The sequence below is a fragment of the Balaenoptera borealis genome (genome assembly GCF_965194805.1).
Source record: "Balaenoptera borealis genome assembly, chromosome: 17".
In the NCBI taxonomy this organism is placed as follows: Eukaryota; Metazoa; Chordata; class Mammalia; order Artiodactyla; family Balaenopteridae; genus Balaenoptera; species Balaenoptera borealis.
The window spans coordinates 81534356-81556291 of NC_138876.1; the positions used below are offsets into that span (position 1 = coordinate 81534356).

General features: G+C 47.3%; 1 protein-coding gene across 18 annotated transcripts in view; it reads left to right on the plus strand.

The window, feature by feature from the left end:
- The window catches only part of LOC309614518 (uncharacterized protein), a 368580-nt gene that overhangs the window by 111051 nt on the left and 235593 nt on the right, over positions 1–21936 (plus strand). The window contains exon 3 of one of the 18 annotated variants that reach the window (XR_014236220.1): positions 21026–21379. The exons of 16 other annotated variants lie outside the window; for them this stretch is intronic. The gene's annotated coding sequence lies outside the window, so the exon portion shown is untranslated. Of the gene's footprint in view, positions 1–21025; positions 21933–21936 lie in introns of those variants that run through there. One more of the 18 variants, XR_014236221.1, reaches the window with a different exon arrangement.

The window sequence follows — 21936 nt, forward strand, 5'->3', positions numbered from 1 at the left end:
TCTCATTGCGGTGGCTTCTCTTGCTGCAGAGCATGGGCTCTAGGCACGCGGGCTTCAGTAGTTGCGGCACGCGGGCTCAGTAGTTGCGGCTCGCGGGCTCTAGAGCGCAGGCTCAGTAGTTGTGCCACACGGGCTTAGTTGCTCCGCGGCATGTGGGATCTTCCCGGCCCAGGTCTCGAACCCGTGTCCCCTGCACTGGCAGGCGGATTCTTAACCACTGCGCCACGAGGGACGTCCCCTTGTTGAGTTTTGAGTAACTTTTACTATAGCCTCATCCTGTTTCCTTTTGGAGAGTTCTGTTACGGGTACAGTGGTCGCATGTAATGCTTGTGTCCAGTGGTAAAAAGAAGGCAGGGAAGGCGTACTGGTGAGAGAACTGAGGATTTTCTGGTCCTCCTTCGCCAGACTTCAACGCCCCCAGGCCCTCGGCTGAGGCGCCAGCCTCACCCGCAGGTTAGCGCAGCTGCTTCTGAAGCGACGCTCACGGAAGGGGAGGGAAGGGACGGGCCCTGGCGCTGTGGGCTTGGGTGTAAGGCCCCGGCCTCCTGTGCTTTCCTCTCTGCTCCATCCTCAGAGCCCTCTCTCCTCTAATCTGGCCCTTTAGGCTGAGGACGAGACAGGAAGCCCAGGGCCTGGCGTGGCCAGGAGCCCCCAGACCTCAGCCGGCATCAGCACCCTTTCACCTCACCTGCCACCTGTGACTCTCCCTGTCGGCCGGAGTCCATTCTGTTTGGACAAATCTCATCCTCCTGATGCTCCTACAAAATTGATTTTATTTGCATGGAAACTCTGGAGGCTGGGGGAAAGGAGCTCGTCCTCTAACGAGTAGGTGTGAACCCTTCCAGGATGCTGTTCGTCTCCTTGGAGACCATCCTTTATCTACACTATCCTCACAACACGTCTACACTCTCTGCACCAGGTACGGACATGCTGGACTATTTCTTCCTTTTTTTAAAAGAATTATTTTTATACAATTTTTAAAGGTTACTTTCCATTTACATTTATTACAGAGTATTGGCTATATCCCCATGTTGTACAATAAATACATCCTTGAGCCCATCTTACATCCAGTGGTTTGTGCCTTCCCCCATCCCCCCAGCCCTATAGGGCCTCCCTCCCCCCACTGGTAACCACTAGTTTCTTCTCTACATCTGTGAGTCTGCTTCTTTCATGTTATATTCACTAGTTTGTTGTATTTTTTTAGATTCCACGTTATTAGTGATATCACACAGTATTTGTCTCTGTCTGACGTATCTCACTCAGCATAATGCCCTCTGAGTCCATCCATGTTGCTGCAAATGGCGAAATTTCGTTCTTTTTTATGGCTGAGCAGCTCTTTCCTCCTTCTGATGTCGACCCTTCCTGTGTGGCTTCTGGCTGTGCTGTCTTACGTCCCAGGGTCCTGGGGCTCACGTTGCATCCGGTCTACTTCTGAGCTCGTCTTCTCGTAGCAGGTGGCGTCTCCTTTCTCCTCCTCCTCTTCAGTATATTTCTTCCCTCACTGGGTCTAACTTGGTTGTTCTCTTTCCTTCACGGCACAAACTCTGAAATTTCCACATTACGCTGCTCTGACCTGAAGTACTCTATACTTTTACCATTTTCAAAGTTTCAGTAGATGTGTAAATTGTGTGTAGCCCCCCATTGAGGAGATTTTATGGGAACGATCTCAGGAGGAACCACCTGACCTGAGAAGGCTGTCCACTGTGACAGTATCCTAAAGTGACGGTGCGTGATGGAAATGTGAGATCCTGTAGTTATTTCCTTGGCTTTAAATTCCGCTACAATATTTTAGCGAGTGCCTTGGCCAAATGATGGGGCCTTAGAGTTGGGAGCTTGGAGGAAGCATAACGAACACGGTACCCTGGGGACGGGTATCCACTTCTTCCCTCGCCTGGTTTCTCTCGGGCTCATCCTGAAGCTCGCTCTCCACTGTGTCCCCGACAAGGCGGTGCCGCGTTCTCTCCTTCCCCTGCCCCTCCCCACAGACGGGGGAGTGGATCGGAAGGGGTGGTGATTGATGTTCTGGACCAGTGTCGTCCCACGTGGCCGCAGTGGAGGCCTGCCCGTCGTGCGGTCTCTGCCCCGCCCCCCTGCCCCGTCCCTGTGGCCTGGCGTGCCCCCAGGCCGCCTGGCTGCTAAGTGGCCTTGGCGTGTGCTCTCCAGTCCCGGGCCTGCCTCTGAAGATAAGCCCGAGGAGGGTCCCGCGGTGCAGATTTGGAAGCAGGCGGAGGGAGGCCCTGCTTTGGCCTCAGCACTAACCCTAGTTGTGCCCCCGGGTTTTCACAAAGGGCACTGCCCTGGGAGTCACGTGTGGGGATACGTCAGCAGCTTCTCTCAGGGGGCCCTGGACCCCCGGGTGTGCCGGATGAGGGAAAGGAGGCGGGGGGCAGCCCTGGGCGGACCCCCTCCTCCAAGCCCCGCTCCGCAGCTCCGAGCGTGTGGCTTCCCTCAGCCTCGTCTGCCCTCTGCTTCCCGCCAGCTGCACGGCCATCTGCCGTCCATCCAGCAGGTGCCGAGTGACTTCCATATGTGACCCTAACCACCCTGAAATGAGGCCTCGTGTACTCCGTCGTGCAGAGACAGTAAGGGGTCGAGGCAGGAGACGAGGGGGGCTCCCGGGCCCCAAGCTCGCACTCTCGCCCTTGTGCCATCCCGTCCCCCAAAGTCCCTGCGTCGTGTGACACCTGCTGCCGCTTCCTCCCAGGCCTCGTTCATCCCTTCCGACACCTCTGTTCTGATGGCATCAATTCCCCGACCCTCCACCCTTTAATCACTTCCTCAAACAGGTGCAGATCTACCAGGGAGACGTTCTGTCAGGGAAGCCAAGCGATACAAGCGACAGGCAAGATACTGTAGGGCATCGTGCACGTCTGAGGCAGGGATTTGACAGTGTGTTTCCACAGACGAGCAGGAACGGGAGGGAGCGGTTGGGAGGGGCCGGAGCAGGCTCCCTTGAGGGGGGGCGTTTCACCCAAGACTTGGGCGGGTGGGAACAGGGTGCGTGTGCCCGGGGAGGGCACGGGGCGGGCACCGTGGGGGGCTGGCCCGATGCCGCGTGGCCGGGCCAAGGGGCAGAGACAGGCTCAGTTAGCCCCGGACCTCGGGGATCGGGGGGGCGGCCCTGCCCTGTCCTGTGCCCAGTGACTTGCTTCTGGTTCTGAGGGAGCCCTGCGGGGGTTGAAGGAGGAGGTGACGGGGTTCCTCTGACCGGCCTTAAAAGATCCCGCGGCCTCTGCGTCTTCTGCCCTCTTCCGACTTCTGTGTTGACAGTCGACTGGGGCCGGGCGAGGGCGTGGGGGCAGCTCGGGCGCCCCCGGTGTAGACTGGGCCACAGAGGGGGCCCCAGCCGGGGAGGCGGCAGTGTGGCTTTCGCGTGGTGCGCTTTCTGGGTGTTTCGGAAAGAACCTCTTGGACGGAGACGTCGGGAAGAAGAACCCGGGGGGGGGGGCTCTCAGGACTTTGACATGAGCACCTGGAGGGAGGTGTCGTCGGCCGAGAGGGGGAGGGTGGGGGGATCAGGATGGCAGATGGGCGCAGGGCACGTTTCCAGCGGCTCCTAGAAGCGCCTGAGCTCTGCGCTAGGGGCTCCGCGGCCTCAGGGAGCGTCCCCGCCCCGGCCCAGCCGCAGTGCGTGTGCACGCGTGTGCACGCGTGTGCACGGAAGGGGGAGCGCGCTGGGGGCGGGGCGCTGCGCGTGCCGCACGAGGGGCTGCGTGAGGGGGCGTGGCCAGCACAGGGGGCGGAGCCGCCGCCGCTGTTCGGGCGGAAGATGGCGTCTGGGGCGGGTCGGAGCCGCCGACAGGCGGGGGTCCCGGAAAGGCCGAGTCGGGCCAGGACCACAGCCCAGCGCTGCGGGCGCGCCGAGCCCTCATCCCGCCGGGGCGGCGGCTCGGGAGGCGCTCCCCCGCCTTCTTTCAGCCGCTCCTCGGACACTGCGGTGGCTCTGCCGTTCACCCTCGGGCGGACGTCGAGGGCCAAGGTCCCGCTGTCCCCCGGCTTTCCCACGTCCGCCAGCCTCCCGCGTGTGGCCAGCCTGCTGCCCTGGGACGCTGGCTTCCCGGCCGTGCCCTTCCCTCTGTCCCCCCGGCCCTCCTCTGCGGGGTCTGCCTCCGTTTGCTGCTATTTTAACGCTTCCTCTTCTCCTCTGGTGCCCTTTTTAAAAACACTGCTTTGAAGTATAGTTGATGTACAATGTTGTGTTAGCTTCTGGTGTGGAGCACAGTGGTTCAGTTCATATATGTATACGTACAGGTACATATACATATATAAACATACGTACAGGTACATATACATATATAAACATGTGTACAGGTACATATACATATATAAACATACGTACAGGTACATATACATATATAAACATGTGTACAGGTACATATACATATATAAACATGTGTACATATACATATATAAACATACGTACAGGTACATATACATATATAAACACACATATATATTCTTTTTCAGATTCTTTTCCGTTACAGATTATTACAAGACATTGAATATAGTTCCCTGTGTTCAACAAGTAGGACCTTGTTGGTTATCTATTTTATATAGAGTAGTGTATCTGCTAATCCCAATCTCCTAATGTATCCCTCCCCCATCCTTCCCCCTTTGGTAACCATAAGTCTGTTCTCTCTGTCTGTGAGTCTGTTTCTGTTTTGTAGATAAGTTCATTTGTGTCACATTTTAGATCCCACATATGCGTGATATCCTGTGATATTTGTCTCTGTCTGACTTACTTCACTGAGTATGATAATCTCTAGTTGCATCCATGTTGCTGCAAATGGCATTATTTCGTTCTTTTTTATGCCTGAGTAGTATTCCATTGTATATATGTACCACCTCTTCTTCTCTGGCACCCTTTTAATTGCTTCCCATCGTGTTGTTTTTCTGGGCTTGGAAGCAACCCTGCAGCCTGTGGTCCACACACTGTCACCAAAAGTCACCACCACCCTTTCCTGCTTGAAGATCAAACCAGGCTCTTGCTCGGCCCTTGGCTACCTGGGCACTGTGGACGGGGGGCCGTCCTGCCCTTGCAGGATGTAGAGTGACCTCCTGGCCTCTTCCCATGAGATGCTTGTAGCACCATCAGCTCCAGTCGTGACACACAGCAATATGTGCACATGTCACCAAATGTCCTTTGTTCCTGAGTTGAAACCACTAGTCTAGCTTGTGTGTGTGTCTCCCTCTCAAGCTAGTTTCCACTTTGTTCACACTGCTACCAGAATGATGTCTTTATAATGAAAATTTCATTAAGAAATTCCATTTCTTTAAATCTTGTAATGTGTTCTGATAGCTTTCAGGGTAAAGTTCAAACTTCCTTGTTGAGCACAAAGGAAACAAGGGCTCTGCTTCCCAGCTCCATCTTCCTGAACCTCCGAAGGCACTTAGGCCTCCGGCCCTCCCCTGCTGTTCTGGAAGAGCCGTGCTCCTTCCTGCCTCTGTGCTCAATACACTTGTCTTCCGGCTTCCTGAACCATCTTTCCTCTTTTGCATCCAGTGAGTACGGCTTGTCCATAAAAACTAGCTAAAGAATCCTATTCTCTGCACGCCTTTCTCTGTCTTTAAATCTGGTTTAGATCCTTTCTTCTCTCGTGGTCGTCCCTGCATCCCATTATCAGAATACATATCCTGTGAGATGTGGTCATTGATTTCTTGTGTTCTACCTCTTGCCAGACTTTAATCTCTGAAAAGGTCCAGATCTTGTCTTACACTTCACAGACACTCGGTAAAGCTCACGAGTGTTCAGTAGGCTTAAAGGATCGTGGCAAAGTGAAGTTACCTTTGACCTTAGCAATCATCTAGTTCTCAGCGGAGAAGGTACCATTTGAATTGAGCCTAAATGCACGAGAAAATATTTTAAACATTGGACATTGTAGGGAACAAAAAGCTCGGGGGAGATTGAGGGATAAGCAAGTAGAAATTTGGTTAGAGGGTGATTAGACTCCTGTGAGGGTTGAGGTGAGTCACACGTTGGTACCAGATCTTGGGAAACCTTCACTCCAGCGGAAAATGCGGGGGAGACGTTAGTGAACCTAACAAGGGGATGCTATAATCAGCACATTCTCTGGAGGCTTGTCAGATAATCTGACATAGGAGGCAGGAAAGAGGAGACTTAGTTTAGATGGACCATTTACAGCTATGAGTTCAGGCAAAAAGAAATACAGACTTGAGGGACTTACCTGGTGGCGCAATGGTTAAGCATCCGCCTGCCATTGCAGGGGACATGGGTTCGAGCCCTGGTCCGGGAAGATCCCACATGCCGCGGAGCAACTAACCCTGTGCATCACAACTACTGAACCTGCGCTCTAGAGCCTGCGAGCCACAACTACTGAGCCCGCGTGCCACAACTACTGAAGCCCACGTACCTAGAGCCCGTGCTCCACAACAAGAGAACACCTCAATGAGAAGCCCGCGCACTGCAACAAAGAGTAGCCCCCACTGACTGCAACTAGAGAAAGCCCATGCGCAGCAACGAAGACCCAATGCAGCCTAAATAAATAAATTTATTAAAAAAAAAAAAAGAAATACAGACTTGAAATAAGAGGGTGAAAAACTTTTTGCAACTCTCCGTTGGACTTTATCTAAACTGCTTTAGAAACATGACTTTTTCGGTAACTATTCTAATTTAGGATTGAAGTAACTTCTTGAGGACTCAGACTTGTACAGCATGATTTTTAACTAGTGTTGACTAAGGATAAATGTAGGCCTTTTTAGAATACATTGTGGTAGAATCCACTGTTATTGAATTCAGCACAGCATGCAAATAAGTTACTCGAAAGCTTTTCTCTTGCGCCTAGTGGATTATGATAATTCAGTCTATTTTTCCTTTAAAATCACTTGGAATAATTTAGTGTGCTCTGAAATAAAGATCTCCGTTCAGATGCTTAATTAACTTCTAAACGGTATGAATAATTTATTGCTCTAACATCATTCATACTTGCTATTGTGCAGTGAAGCTAGAAAAATGCGTATCTTGATGTCACCTGACTTAAGGGAGAGTTGGAGTCACAGGGCTGCATCCGGCACATGGAGGCAGAGCGCATTGGGCCTCCACGCCCGCTGCCACCTCGCTGCTCCTTCTCGGAGACCGTGGAGCTCCTATTTCAGACATCTCAGCTGCAGGCTTCCAGTCGCCAGTTCCTTCGCTTGTGTTCTGCAGACTCAGGCAGGACCCACCCTCCCCTGCCTGCCGCTCTCCTGGCTCCTTTGGGATCTCAAGGTTTTGCGGAAAGGAGAAGTAGCTCCTTTTCACAGAAAGGCTGGGGCACTGAACTTAGGTCCTTTTCTGATGGTGCAGTGGGATCCAGACAAAGAGGGTCTTCTTGCCCCGTCTCTGCTCTCATGTCAGGAGGGGTTGCCAAGGTGATGTCCGGCAACGGCACAGCGTGTTGGTTTTACGTGCTCAGTGCATTTGTGCCAGAGGCAAATCCATAGCAGTATCTTCTCGCCCTGACGACCCTTCTCCCTGTACCACTTCTGTTGTCATTCTCAGGCCACGTGGGCTCGCTCTGCATGTTTCAGAGGCCCTGGGAGGACTCGTGTCCTCATTTTGGTGGCCTGAGACCTGGGGGGTGGTTGTATAAGGAAACGTTTACCCCCGTAAGTGCTGTCAGACACTTGTGATTTTAAGACGTCACCCTGGAATGGGATTGATTCAGAGAACTCCGCGGAGAATCTGCTAGATGTCCTCTAGGTTCATTGAGCCTAATGATTCTGTAAGGTCTTAGGAAACTCAGTGAAACAGACATTATCACAGATCTCACAAAGGTCAGGCTCACGTCAGCATTTGTCACGGTTCTTATTCAAGAAAATGTGATGCCCTTATAGGATGTTGAGCCAATACTAATTGAGAAAGTTTTTATTAAGATTCATAAACCCATCTTCTGTTTTATTCCATAGGATGTGCTAAGGGTTCATGTTTGTGAAGGCAAAGCTTGTGTAAAAATACCTGCTGGTCATTCATTCTCCCAGTGATCAGCTGTATGTTGAGGACCTGTCAACTAAGCCTGGGCTAGGACCCTGGGGATGTGCGAATGAGCTTAAACCCGGCGTGGTCTCTGTCTTCCTGGAGCTCAGAATCTAGTTAGGGAAGACAGACGCGGGTCAGAGACTCACTCAGATACCATAACATCGCAACTGTGTGGTGCTGTGAGAGCCTGGAATAGGGGGATTTGACAGGGGCTCAGGGAAGGCTTCCTGGAAGAAGTGACACAGCTGAGATCCAAAAGCTGAGTAGGACGGCATCAGGCAGACGAGGAGGGAAAGGTTACCAGGCTGAGAAGACAATCATGCAAAGACCGTGTGGGCAGGAGTGTGGTGAATACGAGAGACCGGGTTGCGGGGGGAGGAGAGAGATGGTGAAGGACACAGGGCTGGTGGGGGGCTGGAGGAATGTCTCAGGCAGGACCAGGAAGGGACTTGGGCTCCGTCAAGGGGTCGTACCGTAATGCTTCTAAACCGAAAGCATTAAGAGTTTAAAGAAGTGTTTGCGCAGGAGGGGAGCAGGAGGTTGTGGGGAGACCACCCCTCGGGTATCACAGTTCCTGAGGGCTGGCTTGGTCTAGAGCGGAAGAAGTGGGTGAAAGGAGATTGGGGTACATTCAAGAGGTAAACGGGGGCAAAATCAAAACAACGTGGAGTTGCATAGGATGCAAGGAGTGAGGGAAGAGGTGGCAGTGCCACCCTGCACACATTGCTACGAGGGGTTCCGCTGTTTGAGGCAGTGACGCCGAGCAGAGCAGGTGCGGTGGGGGAAGATTATGAACTGGGTTTCGGGCATCCTGGGTTCGAGGTGCCTTTGTAGGTATCCAGGGGATGTTTAAGAGGTTGTTGGATGTTTGTAGAGATGTGGGTGGACCTAGAGCCTGTCATACAGAGCGCAGTAAGTCAGAAAGAGAAAAACAAATATCGTATAGTAACGCATATATGTGGAATCTAGAAAAATGGTACAGATGAACTTATTTACAAAGCAGAAATAGAGACACAGGCGTAGAGAACAAACGTATGGACACCAAGGTGGGGGGTGGGATGAATTGGAAGATTGGGATTGACATATATACACTAATGATACTATGTATAAAATAGATAACTAACGAGAACCTACTGTGTAGCACAGGGAACTCTACTCAGTGCTCTCTGGTGACCTAAATGGGAAGGAAATCCAAAAAAGAGTGGATATACGTATATGTATGGCTGATTCACTTTGCTGTACAGTAGAAACTAACACAACATTGTAAAGCAACTATACTCCAATAAAAATAAAAAAAAAGTTGTTGCATGTATGAATCTAGATCTTAGAGATAAATCTGGAGATGTAGTTTGTAAGCCTGCTGCATAGAGATACTAACTAAAGCCATGGGTGTAGGTGAAATTATCTGGAGAGGTTGTATTTGGATAAACATGAAATGACAACGGTGATAACTTTCTGCTTTCAACATATGAAGAAATAGCTACTAATTCATTTATGTCTAAATTCTTTGAAATGATTTAAACAGATTTCAGATCCTTTCAGGTGATCATTTACATTTATGTACTTGTAATAGATGCCTGGAAATGTCAGGATTTTCAACAGTCTAGTAAAAATAAAGTTATAGGAGAGGGTAGACTTGCGATGTTATCAAGTTGAGCAGAGAGTGAAAATCAAAGCTAAGTCCATCTTGATTTGATGGGGCTGAAGCCATGACATATGTCAAACAAACCTAATTTAAAATATCATACTGTTTTGAATTAAAGTAATAAAAAAAATTTTTGGGGGGGAAAATTTTGTTAGAAAATTTGTCCAGTCATGTGGACAAACAGCTTAAAGACGTCTGCACTATCATCAAATAGAATTCTCTGGGTTGTCTTATTTCCCTGCTGGGAACAAAATCTGCTTTTGTGCATTTTCTACATTCATTAGTAGTGAATTCAAATACTAGTGGCTTATCCTACCATGTATGAGACTGAAGTCCAGCAGAAAGCATTCGACCTACAGGGCATCCCTGGATGAGTCTAGAATTGGGGAGATTTATTCCAGGGAAGCATTGGAGGAAATAAACAGGCTGTGATTAGCAGGTCCTCGGTAGGTCTGTGCTGGAAGAAATTATGCATTCCTTATGAAGGACTTAGTATAAATTGCTAGTATAAAATATTTAAATGTAAAAATCAATATTTGTCAATTCTTTTAATTACTGTGGAATACAAATCACGAATTCTGTTGATGAGAAATATAACTGTATGATTTGTCCTTAATGTCACGGTATGATGTTGAATATAATGCTGTGTGCTATTTTAACCCTTCCGTTGTCTCTGGCCCTGACTTCAGTTGGCTTGGTGTATAAGACACCCTCCCAACAGAAAGCTCTCTTGATTTTGTTACCTTCTGTCCAGGTACCCAGGTACCTGTGCAAACCACACAGGTGCACGTCTGATCAATGATGGCGGAATAGTGCTAATGACAGATGCTTGCGCTGAACTCCAGTTTTATCTATGGGGGAAATTCTAATAAAGGAACTGTTCAAAAGAAGCTTAAAAAGTGGGAAAGAGGAAAAGAAGGGCCTAGGTCATTCATAAACCAGAATATTCACTTTTAAAATCTGGAAGCGGCATTAGGTGGCCGAAGGGCAGACCTGGCTATGCCTCTTTGCTGAGGGCCCACTGGCCTTTCCAGGCCCGGAAGGTGGTCCTCTCTTCAGGGAAGAGCCCTACCCCTTCCCTCCCGCAGGGCTGGCCCTGATGGGGAGGGGGCGGCCTCCGGGGGCAGGGGTGGTGTGAGCAGGGCTCCTTGTTTGTGGCTTGGAGTTACTAGGATTAGCTCTGTGGCCTCGGGCCCCCGACTTCTCCACGTGGAGCGTGGCTTCCATGCCTGAGGAAGGCCTTGCTCCGGCCTTGTTAGGTCATCGTTCACCTGCTCAGCTGCTTGCTCTGCTGTCTGCTGAGGCCACCTCTGTGCCACCACACAGGCCTCTGGGCTCTGCCTGAACTGAGCTCTGGTCCCAGCATTTCCGTGCTGTGCGAAATTGAGCAAGTTACTTAACCTCTCTGTACCATAGTTTCCCCATTTAAATAATGCGCGTATTCATAGGACCCACCTCGCAGAGTAGTTGTGAGGATGAAGAATGACTAAATGCATGTAAAGCACTCAGAACAGTACACGTTTGGTGTTGTTACTACTATTATTATTTAGTTCGTGCTGAACTTGGAGCCCTAATCAGCACGTTCATATGCACCGTAAAGTGTCCATTTGCACTCTGCCTGAGTGAGCCTGGGGCCCAGCGATGCCGTGCATTTCACCGGGAAGAAACGTCCTGCCATGGAACCCTTTCCAAAGCGCCCTTCGCCGGGGTCGCTGACGGCCCCCCCCCCCCCCCGCCTCTGCTCCCCGTCGCCCCCCAGCGCCCACCCCGTCTCGGCTCCTGCTTCGGCAGCTCCTCCTGGCTCTTCTTCGTTTCTGTGCTGGACCCATCAGGGAGGTCGGGATTTTGTAGAGGCCGTGTGTGTACGTGTGAGTGTGCATTCATGTGAGTGTGTGTGTGAAGTTACAAAGCTGTCTTCTGCAAATACTAAAGCAATCACTGCAGCGTCTTACACAGTGTCCCCGTTGTAGGTTTTATAACAGGTGTGGACGCCTTGGGAAGAATGCTTGTGACCACCAGCCATGATGCCAAATTTCAGAGGGTGCAGCTCTGACTTTAGGCTCCAATCTAAAGCAGTTGGAAATTGTTCCTTTCCAACAACATCCTTTCGTTCTACTGTAATTATTATGCTTTTGTGTTAAGTGTCTGAAGTGCTGGTCCTGTAATAATGATTTTATAGGAAAGAAGCCTATGAGTAAAGTAGAGGTGTTTCTTTCCCTTTAATGTTTTTATTTTCTTCTTTCAAAAATATTTCTCATTGTGATTAAATAAACAGATTTTAGGTAAACATGTAAACATAAAGCTTCTCTTTTCGTGTGTCCTCACTTCCAGTCCCAGAGCTTCCTGCTGAGAAGTCAGGCGTGATTTGCCACGTCCTCTGTAGGAGCACGAAGCGGTGTGAGACTTGGTTTGCTCCTTTCCGTGGTGCCTTTTGTGTTTGGGGCGCTTTCTGCAGGTGGCTCCCTGCGGACTGCTGGCGATCCCCGTCGGTGTCATTTTGATGATTTGAAAAGTCTGTGTTCAGAAGTGAGGCGCAGGGTGGATGGTGAAATTCTGTAGTGTAGTGTGAAGCCTCACCAGTGGATCTAAGATTCGCTTTGCTCAGCCCTCTGCTTTGAAGGCGGGCTTCTCCATTCCATCACAGGATTTCTGAGGGAAACGCAAACCTTCCGTCTTCAGCTGTGCTGCTCTGACTTCAAGAGAAGCCTTTCTGAAATGGCAGCTTTGGAAACTGCTACTGGATGAATTGCAGCGGGACACTGAGGGCTGAAAGGGTCTCATTCTAAAGGGATGAAAACAGGACACGTTACTTCTCCTATCTCCTCCAGCAGTATAGTTAATTCATTTCAAATAATCATCATAGTACATCAGATACGTCATTCTTTGTCTTCTCTAGACAGGAAAATTCTCTCTGTTCTGAAATATAAATGAGCATGTGGTCACTTGCAATGTGTCATGTTATGACTCCAATCTCAGTTATTAGTCTGGCTTCACTTGAAAAGTTTTAAGGAGTAGAAGTGTACCCCCGCCACCCCCCCCCACCCCCCCCCCCCCCGCCTACCCAGCATCTTTCCGTTCAGGATATTCACCTGAGAAAAGGGCCACATCAAGTTACCTCTTCCAGTTCCGGTCCGAACGTCAGGTTTTTAGACCCAGGGCTGCGACGAGCAGGAGAGACGTGAAATCCCTCAGAGCTGAACGTCAGCTGAAGCTACGGCTAATTCCTCAGACCTTTTTATCTTACTCACCAGGCCAGGGGATAACCAATTTGATTTCTTGCCTCCCAAGTATCTTCATGTCAGCCAAATAGAAACACCGCAGCCAGAGACTTTGGTTACCTTCTGAAATTAGAGAGACTGTGAGTGTTGACTCTTTAGACATCCTTTACTTCCGCTTTGCATATTCTGTTTATACAACACAGCGGCTGTCCTGGAGATCGGGACATTTTGTTGTCAGCCTAAGAAGCAGAGTCTGCACCTTTGTACCATAAAATGGAGTTACTCAAGACATTCTGTGGTTTGAAATCAATGGAGAAAAGATGGATAACTCAATGGAAATAGGGCAACAGAGGCGAACAGCACTTCACAAATGAGGTGAAACCACCTCGAAAACGTATGGCACAGAAACTTCTACAATTGAACACACACATTCCGTGACCTATCAGTTCCATGTCTAGTTATCGATGCAACAGAAATGCACGTCTATGTGACCAGAAGACATGTTCTTCAGTGTGGACGGAAGTGTCATTTATAATAGCTGCGCCCTGGACACTATCCAAGGATCCAACAACGAACGAGAAATCAGTTGTTGTGTATCCATAAAGTAGAATACTATACAACACATATGAATCTCAGAAACATTTTGAGAAAAACGAATCCAGACACTGAAAAGGGCATACTTTGATTTTGTTTTTAGGAGAAGTTCAAAAACAGATAGCAGGACTAGACATAGTATTGAGAAGTCAGCGGTTACCTTTGGAGAGAGGGAGGGATTGGGGCTGCAGAGGCTTCTGCAGGTCTAGCAAGCCTTTGTCTTTTTTTGCTCTTCCTGGGTGGTCGCTACACAGCTGCCTTCTCTCTGGGGAAAGTCAGGATGTGTGCACTTTTCTGATGAAGATTCTGTCTTAATAACGCTTCATTAAGTAACAGTGGACACCAAGGGAACACTTGGACAGCCTCCTTTTGTTTTGTCTTCTATCAGATGAGGATAATCTACTTCGTGTCTTCTAATGCCTCATATTAACACGTTTATTGTGTCTTTAGCTGACGATACGGTATTTTTTCCTGAAAAGAAAGCAAATGAAGAATTACATAGTTCAACTTAATCAGGAATCTACTTGAATTAAAATAGATCTGAAAAAAATCTGAATTAGGAGTTTGTAGGTTTCTGAAAGGATGCCCTTCAATATTAATACACAAAACAGAGGGTAAAATTGAAAGATAAAGAGAGCTAGTCAACCACTTTCTCATACTGTTACTCCAATCCTATTTGCATATAGAAGCACAGGAATCGTAATGCATAAAATTACATGCTTTCGTTTTGTTTGTTTTGCCGGAGGCATGTGAGGAAGTGTAGGGTCTGGGCAGGAAAAAGGCTCTTTCAGGCTCTAACTCCCTTTCCTGGGACTCCGTCTCTGGCTTTAGCAGGTGTGAGCAGTGAGGCCCACGCTGGCAAAGTCAAGGTGTAGCTACACGATGACCAATAACCTCAAAAAGCCTGGGGCATCACCTCTAATTTGGGGGACATTCTGCTGATGAATCAACGTTACTTTCCTCCTGTGTAGCAAGACGCCCACTGAACCACCAGACTCGCAAACCCCCTGCCCTATTTTTTTTTTAAATGTGGCATATTTAAATTAAATATAGAAAATTTTACACGTTGAAGTTTGATGTGTTTTGAGAAATACAAGGCCCTGCCCTATTTTTACTAAACAGCAGCACTGAAAGCTACAAAGCTGGAAAGGGACTTGCTGGTGCCTGACGGGCGTTTGGGAACCCACCCAGGCCCTACAGCAGGGATGGCAGGTCCTGCCTTTATCGAGGCGGGGGAGGTTCTCATCTTAGGATCCACGCAGGGCTTGAAGGGGTCGGGAACTGACTAACAAGAAAGGCAGGGCTTTCAGTCTCCTTCCTGTTGTTTAAAGAAATATATACACTGATATTTCCTGAAAGATCTCTGAGTGTATTCATCATAATCTGTTTTGTTACTTTTTCCTTTTTCCTTAGTTCTTTGAATTTCCCTGTTTCTTCTGGGATTAGTTTTCCTTCTTTTTCTCTTGGTCTTTCTTTGTCATGGTCCTGACTAACCTCTTCTGCCTTGTACTCCTTGGTTGTCTGTTCATACTTGAAGACATTGGGTAGATGGTCTGAGCTTCCTCTGTGCTCCTGTAGGTAGGTCTGTTTTCTTACAAAATTTCCCCTTGGTGGGAATTTTAGTTTGGACAGTTGGGTGGGAAAATGACAGATTTCTCCTCCCAAAATACTAGAATGAGAACGGCTTCTCTTGAGTTCAGCTCCACACAGAATCCATCCTTTTTCTTCTGTCAGTTTGTTCAGTTTCTTTAAGAATTATATATATGGTGCTTTCCTCTTAGCAGCTGGTGTCCTTATAGGGGTGGCAGCTACCGATTGACTGTGTGTCTCCATCCACAGAGGGACTTCCTGAGCCTCTCTGTTTGCGGCTCCCTCCTGCGCTCCTGCCCCCGGCACCGCACAGGGTCTCTGGGCCCAGAGAATCCGGTGGGTCCTGCCCCACGCCTCTCCCTGTCTGTCTCATCTGTCAGCCCTCTCCCATGCGTTTTACATGTTTCCAGAATTTGCTGAAATCTCCTGTCTGTTGGCGACCTCTCCCATTCTGGCCTTTTGATTGTCATGGGTTTATTTATTTGTATTGACCATCTGGGCTGTTATTTCAGTGCAGTCTCGAAAAGAGAATGACGCAAATTGGTGTACGCAGCTCAGTTTGGAATCAGAATTTTTCTCCCTATAACTTTGAAATTTGTTTGTTGAAATAACACCTTAAAAATTAAACTTAAATTATTCTATTAAGGGATTTCTGAATCTAAGCAAATTCGGTGTGACTCTGCCGATAACCTCATGTTCTCAAGTAACTGCTTCAGCAGCAGCAGGATATGGAGACTAGTTCTTCGTTGGTGGGACTTGAGAAAAGTACCCCCGCCCCCGGGTTTCGTTCCTGAGTATCCACCCTCCCACCTGATGGGAATGTCCTTTCAGGGGAGGCACGATGCCCACGTAGGCAGGAGAAAACCCGTCTTCATCTTTCCTCCGCTAGAAGGAATGATTGGAAAATCCTGGCGCTTTACCAAAGTTAGATTTTTCTCCAGTAGATAAGCCTTATCTTTAAGCATCATGAACTATTTTTTATTGCATCGCCAAGGAAAGGAAGCTCTGCACGTTTGGTGGAGCCGCATGGCTTGAAATGCTCAAGGTGGTTTGGAGCGTGCGAAAGTGTACAGAATTCTGGTGTTTTGTCTAATGACTCATGATGGGTATTGAAGGCCCTAACAACCGGGCCATTTTTCTCTAACGGCACTTGCAATTTGCAAATCGGTGAGACTGGGGGCATCCTTGGTTAACCCGGCTCCTTGTGCTTATCTTGTACGTGCACACTGATCCCGTCGAGCCATGCTTTGTGTTTTGCATGCTTCTTTTGGAATCTTTAGTGATTCTGTCTGTAAAAAATGGGGAAAAAAAACATCAAGAAGAAGAAAACTTTGGTATTCTCTGCCCAGAAAGAACGCTGGTGGTGCCTGAGAACACCTTGGTTTTGTTGGTTTGGGGAGAATACAGACTCCCAACAACGTCCCGCTGGGGGTTTATGGAGCTGCGTGGACGGGCCTGGAGCTGGCCAGCCCGGGAGACGCCTTCTTTACCAGGCCTGCACCTCACCAAAGCCAAGGCATCTTCAAAAGCTTTCGCAGGGAGTTGGAGCCGAGTATGAAGTTTTCTCTGCTTCTCAGAAGTCTCTCGAATTTCCAGTGGGTCCTTCTCGAAACACTAACCTAAAATTCAGGCTGAAGATTCATTTTTCTCTCCTTCTCCGAACACTTTTGTGGAGAAAACTCGTTGGTGGCTTGGCTTTCTTAACGTGTATATTTCTGTCCCAGGAGAGAGGTCAGTCTTTGTGTTAATTTCCAGCCAGAGGATGTTGACAAAATATTATCTTTTTGACCAAGTATCTTTGATGGAAGACAGCAGCAGCAAGTAATTTCACAAACTTCCCACTACAGGTAGAAGTGCTTTTTTGGTTGTTTTTGGCAGTAAAGCAATCAGAGCAATACTTCTGCAAAAAAGCAGAAATCAACAAAAACATTGCAGAAATGTTTTGAAGATTAACTTCAGGGAAGTTGGACAAAAGAAAGAAAAGACAGAATAGAGGCATACATTTTTGCACCCCTGCTAAACAGACTCCTGAAACAATGTTACTGTTTTAGTGCAGTCATTGAGATAGTAGTCTAGGGGGTAAGTAATAATAATTATTATCATAATGTGTCCCAATTTTATAAAGATACTGAGACTGAAAGAGATAAATCTTCTTAAAAACAAACAGTTACAGAAATAACAAGTAGAAATAATGCCTGATTTGGGGACCATAATAATGTGTATGACATAGGACTAATGTTGAAATAACATTATTTTGGAATATTTTGTCACAATATATACAAAATTAAGAAAAAAATTTGACAATGATTTTTCAATATTTACATACCTGCTTCAAAATCTGTAATGATGGAAATGCTGTGCATTTTTCTTGATTTGGTTTGCTTGTTAAGCAATTAATTCCGTCTACTTGGCTCAGAAAATCGATAACATCTTTTTTTTTAATTTAAAAATTTTATTTTATTTATTTTTTTTATACAGCAGGTTCTTATTAGTTATCCATTTTATACATATTAGTGTATATATGTCAATCCCAATCTGATAACATCTTCTAATCTCTGATTATTGATGCAATTTCCAGCCTTTTAAAGATGGTAAGAGAATGAACAGCAGTCTTTGTACTGTAGTTATCACATTGAACTACCCTAGTGGTAAAATAATGAAGTAAGCTTGTAGCCTAGCAAAAATGAAACATGCATAAATTGTCCAAATTATGTGGCTTTTCCCAAGGTTCAGTTGCAATGTACTATAAGCTGTTTCTCCATCCATCGTGAGATTCTGTTCCAGTATTCCCTGAGTTACGGCTAGGGCTTGCGGTGAGGAAAGAGTCCCACTGCACACCCTTCCTAAGCGAACTGCCTATGAGTTCTTCTCCAGTCATTGCTTCTGAGTTTGGTGGATGGGGTGGGGCAGGGGATGAGTATAAGGAATCGAAATAGAAAGAATCAGGGAAAATGTATATCTACTCAGATGTGCGTCGCATTTCCAAACCCATAAAAAGAATGGCTCTGCTGGGTCCCCTTGACCTTAACCCCTGATAAATAAAACAGTTGCACTGAAGCTACGGACAGAACATTGACAAGAGAACACGGTCAGGTGATCTTATTTAATTTTGAGGTGGGACACTAGTCGTGAAAGGGAACTCAGCGAGAGGCTGGTGCAGCTGACTGTTAACACTTTCCAGACGTGTTTGATGGTTGGTGCTCTCTCCTCCAGGCTCCACATGTGTTTGATGGTTGGTGCTCTCTCCTCCAGGCTCCAGACGTGTTTGATGGTCGGTGCTCTCTCCTCCAGGCTCCAGACACGAGTGGCGTGGAGCTGTCTTTCCGCTGTGCTGCAGAGACTGCTGTCGTGTCCTCTTCCGTCCTTGTGCTCTCTGTTGAAGATGCATTGGGTGGTGCTGGAGGCCAGACTATCTCTCGCTGGTCCCAGTCCAGCTCAGTTTCACGGTGGGAGGAGGTGGGATGGCCAGGGGTGCAGGGCTGTCCGGGGAGCAGGAAGGGAGAAGCACTGTGGCTGGGTCTCCGCTGCTTCCTGCTTCTCTCCATCAACCCCTGAGGAATCTGACCAGGGAGAGGAAGCCTGGGCCCAGAGCCCGGGAATCACTTCTCTGTGAAGGTGCCCGGGGAGAGGGCTGGCCTGGAGCTTCAGGGACCAGGGACCTGAGCAGCATCAAATGGGAATATAGGTTAGGAAGACCGCAGCCAGCCGAAAGCTGAAGTACAGACACAGGGTTGCCATCCTCAAGGTCCCCTTAATCAGGGCTCATCTGCAGGATTCTGCAGTCATGTATTTATTATTGTGCTGTTCTTTTTGATGAATACACCATCCACCTTGATTTCCTATCTGTTTAAAGCCTTATTTTTGTGAATTTCTCATTAGCATTTGTAATCTGTAACTAAATAAAACAAAAAACTCAAAAGAGCAATGAGAAAATACCAATGTAGTGCAAGATGCGTCCATGTAAATCTTTAAAACGAATGCTTGCGTAGTTGACATTCTGCTTTGTATTATATTTGCCCTTTCTCCCCGAAATACTTTAAAAATGTATTTGGGTTCACAGTTAGGTGAAAAAAATTGTCCCCTAAACTCATCATTGCTCCGTTATGACTAAAAGTTATCTTTTAGCTTTCAGATTTTTGCATAACAACAAATGATCTGAAATCCCGGCTGGGAACTTTTCTCATCTGGGTTCATTAAAGAGATTGTAAGTGAAAGCAAAGGCATAAGTACAAAAACCTATGATTTTCTCCAAAATAACTAAACCCCAGGCAGTGATGTGCCTTCATCTCCTTTTGCCACGTGCGGTCATTACAATTCTAGTACGTTATGGAGAAAACTTTTGTTGTGAGCTGCGGATTGATGGGGGACCCAGATTGTCCGCCACGCTTTCATGTGTTCTCTTAGAAGTGACAGTCAAAGGGAATGTTGAAGACAGACGTTTTCCTCGGTTCTCAGTAATTTCCTTACTGGTAAATCTAAAGATTCCCAAGACTTTCTTTTCCTTTAATTTTTTAGTAACAAAGAGATGTGAGAAGTTCCGGAGACAGGCCTCATGTGGATACCAGTTCAGTCCGTTTCTTCCTTCATTAAACAAACCGGACAAAAATGCCAATTGCAGTCCCCACGTGCTCTCCGCTGGCCTCGCTCTTATGCCTGGTGAATCACGTGCCTTTACTGTGATCTGTCTGTCCTTCATCCCACCTCTGCGTACATTCTGCATTGTTGATGTTTTCCTGTTTTGTGATTTTTTCCTCGGCACCACAAACGTTAAGTTATCAGGTGAAGGTCAAGTGTCCGGCTTCCGATGCGAGTTGTCGAGCACCTGGTGGAGAGAGCGCAGGGGTAGGTCTTCCCGCCCGAGGCCACTCTGCTGCCCTTGCCCTTGGGCTGCTGTGTGCCCAGATCCAGGTCCATGAGCAAGGGAAGGCGAAGATTAAGTACAAATCAGACACTGGGGGGAATAAATTTATGTTTAATTGGTGTCTGGAAATAACGCTCATCATGAACAATCTAGGGGACATTCCGTTCAGGCCTAGCCCATTTCTCCAAGTTTGTACTCCCCGCCTTCTAGGCTGCTGTCACGGTCTTTCCTTCTTGGGCTCTGCTCTCTGTGCTCAAACCTACAAAGGCCTCGCTGGATGGTCCTCTTTTCCTGCCAAAGTTTTCTCACTTGTCAGAATCAGTTGCACCACAGCCAGCAGTAATACACACACCCGTTCTTGTTTGTTTGGTGTTTTAATAGACTTTATTTATTTATTTATTTATTTAAAATTTATTTATTTATTTATTTATTTTTGGCTGTGCTGGGTCTTCGTTTCTGTGCGAGGGCTTTCTCTAGTTGTGGCAAGCGGGGGCCACTCTTCATCGCGGTGCGCGGGCCTCCCACTATCGCGGCCTCTCTTGTTGCGGAGCACAGGCTCCAGACGCGCAGGCTCAGTAGTTGTGGCTCACGGGCCTAGTTGCTCCGCAGCATGTGGGATCTTCCCAGACCAGGGCTCGAACCCGTGTCCCCTGCACTGGCAGGCAGACTCTCAACCACTGCGCCACCAGGGAAGCCCTAGACTTTATTTTTTAGAGCAGTTTTAGGTTAGCAGCAAAACTGAACAGAAAATACTGAGATTTCCCCACACACGCACAGCCTCCCTCACTGACAATATCCCCACCGGTTGGTACATTTGTTACAACTGATGAACCTACACTGACACGCCATCATCACCCAGAGGGCATAGTTTACCTTAGGGTTCACTCTTGGTGGTGTACATTCTGTGCGTTTGGACAAAGGTGTCATGGCATGTATTCATCCTTATAGTGCCATACAGAGTATTTTTCAATGATCTAAAAATCCTCTTTTCTCCACCTGTTCATCCCTTCCTCCCCGCCAACCTCTGGCACTGATTTTTTTTTTTTTAGTGTATCTAAAATTTTTGCCTTTCATAAATGTCATAGAGTTGGAATCATACAGTATGCAGCCTTTTCATTGCTTGATAACTCATTTCTTTATAGCTCTGAATAATATTCCATTGTCTGGATGGACCACAGTTTATTCATCCATTCACCTACTGAAGGACATCTTGGTAGCTTCCAAGTTTTGGCAATTACGGATAAAGCTGCTATAAACATCCACATGCAGGTTTTTGATTGGACATAAGTTTTACTTCCTTTGGATAAATACTAAGGAGGACAATTGCCGGAACATATGGTAAAAGTATGTCTAGTTTTGTAAGAAACTGCCAAACTGTCTTTTAAAGTGGCCGCACCATTTGCATTCCCACCAGCAGTGGATGAGAGTTCCTGTGGCTCCACACCCTCACCAGCATTCGGTGCTGTCAGTGCTCTGGATTTTGGCCACTGTAATGGGTGTGTAGTGGTATCTCGTTGTTGTAACATTCTTGTTTTCCAGTCATTTCTGGGAAATGAAAAATGCCAAGACATTTTGTAACAAGGTCAAAGGATGTTTTATTTTAGTAGTGGGAGGAATATCGTGTTTTATTTTTTACTTGCCCACTTTCTCTTTTGTTGGATCTGTTCCATCACTTATGGAAAGAGTCACTGTCTCTGTATATTAGCAATTATCATTCCCATTAAGCGTTTTCTTCTCTACATAGATTTCTATCTAGATATCATTCTTGTCTTCTAAGACTCTTAAAACGTCTTGAAATGCTAAATCTCTTAGTTTTTTCTTATCTCTTTCTATTATTCTTTCTTGTTCTGACCTCTTACACTTAATGAAATAGCATTCACTCCCTTGCTGGGACAGACACAGAGAAATAAATGCTAATGAAGAAGCAGAGGGAGACCCTGCTTACAATGATGTCCCAGTATGTGTCTTATGTGTATGCACTCTATCTCAAAAGTTTTAAGCCACTTTTAAGATAATTTTGTTAGTATGTTGTGTCAATGAAGTATCTGTTTTC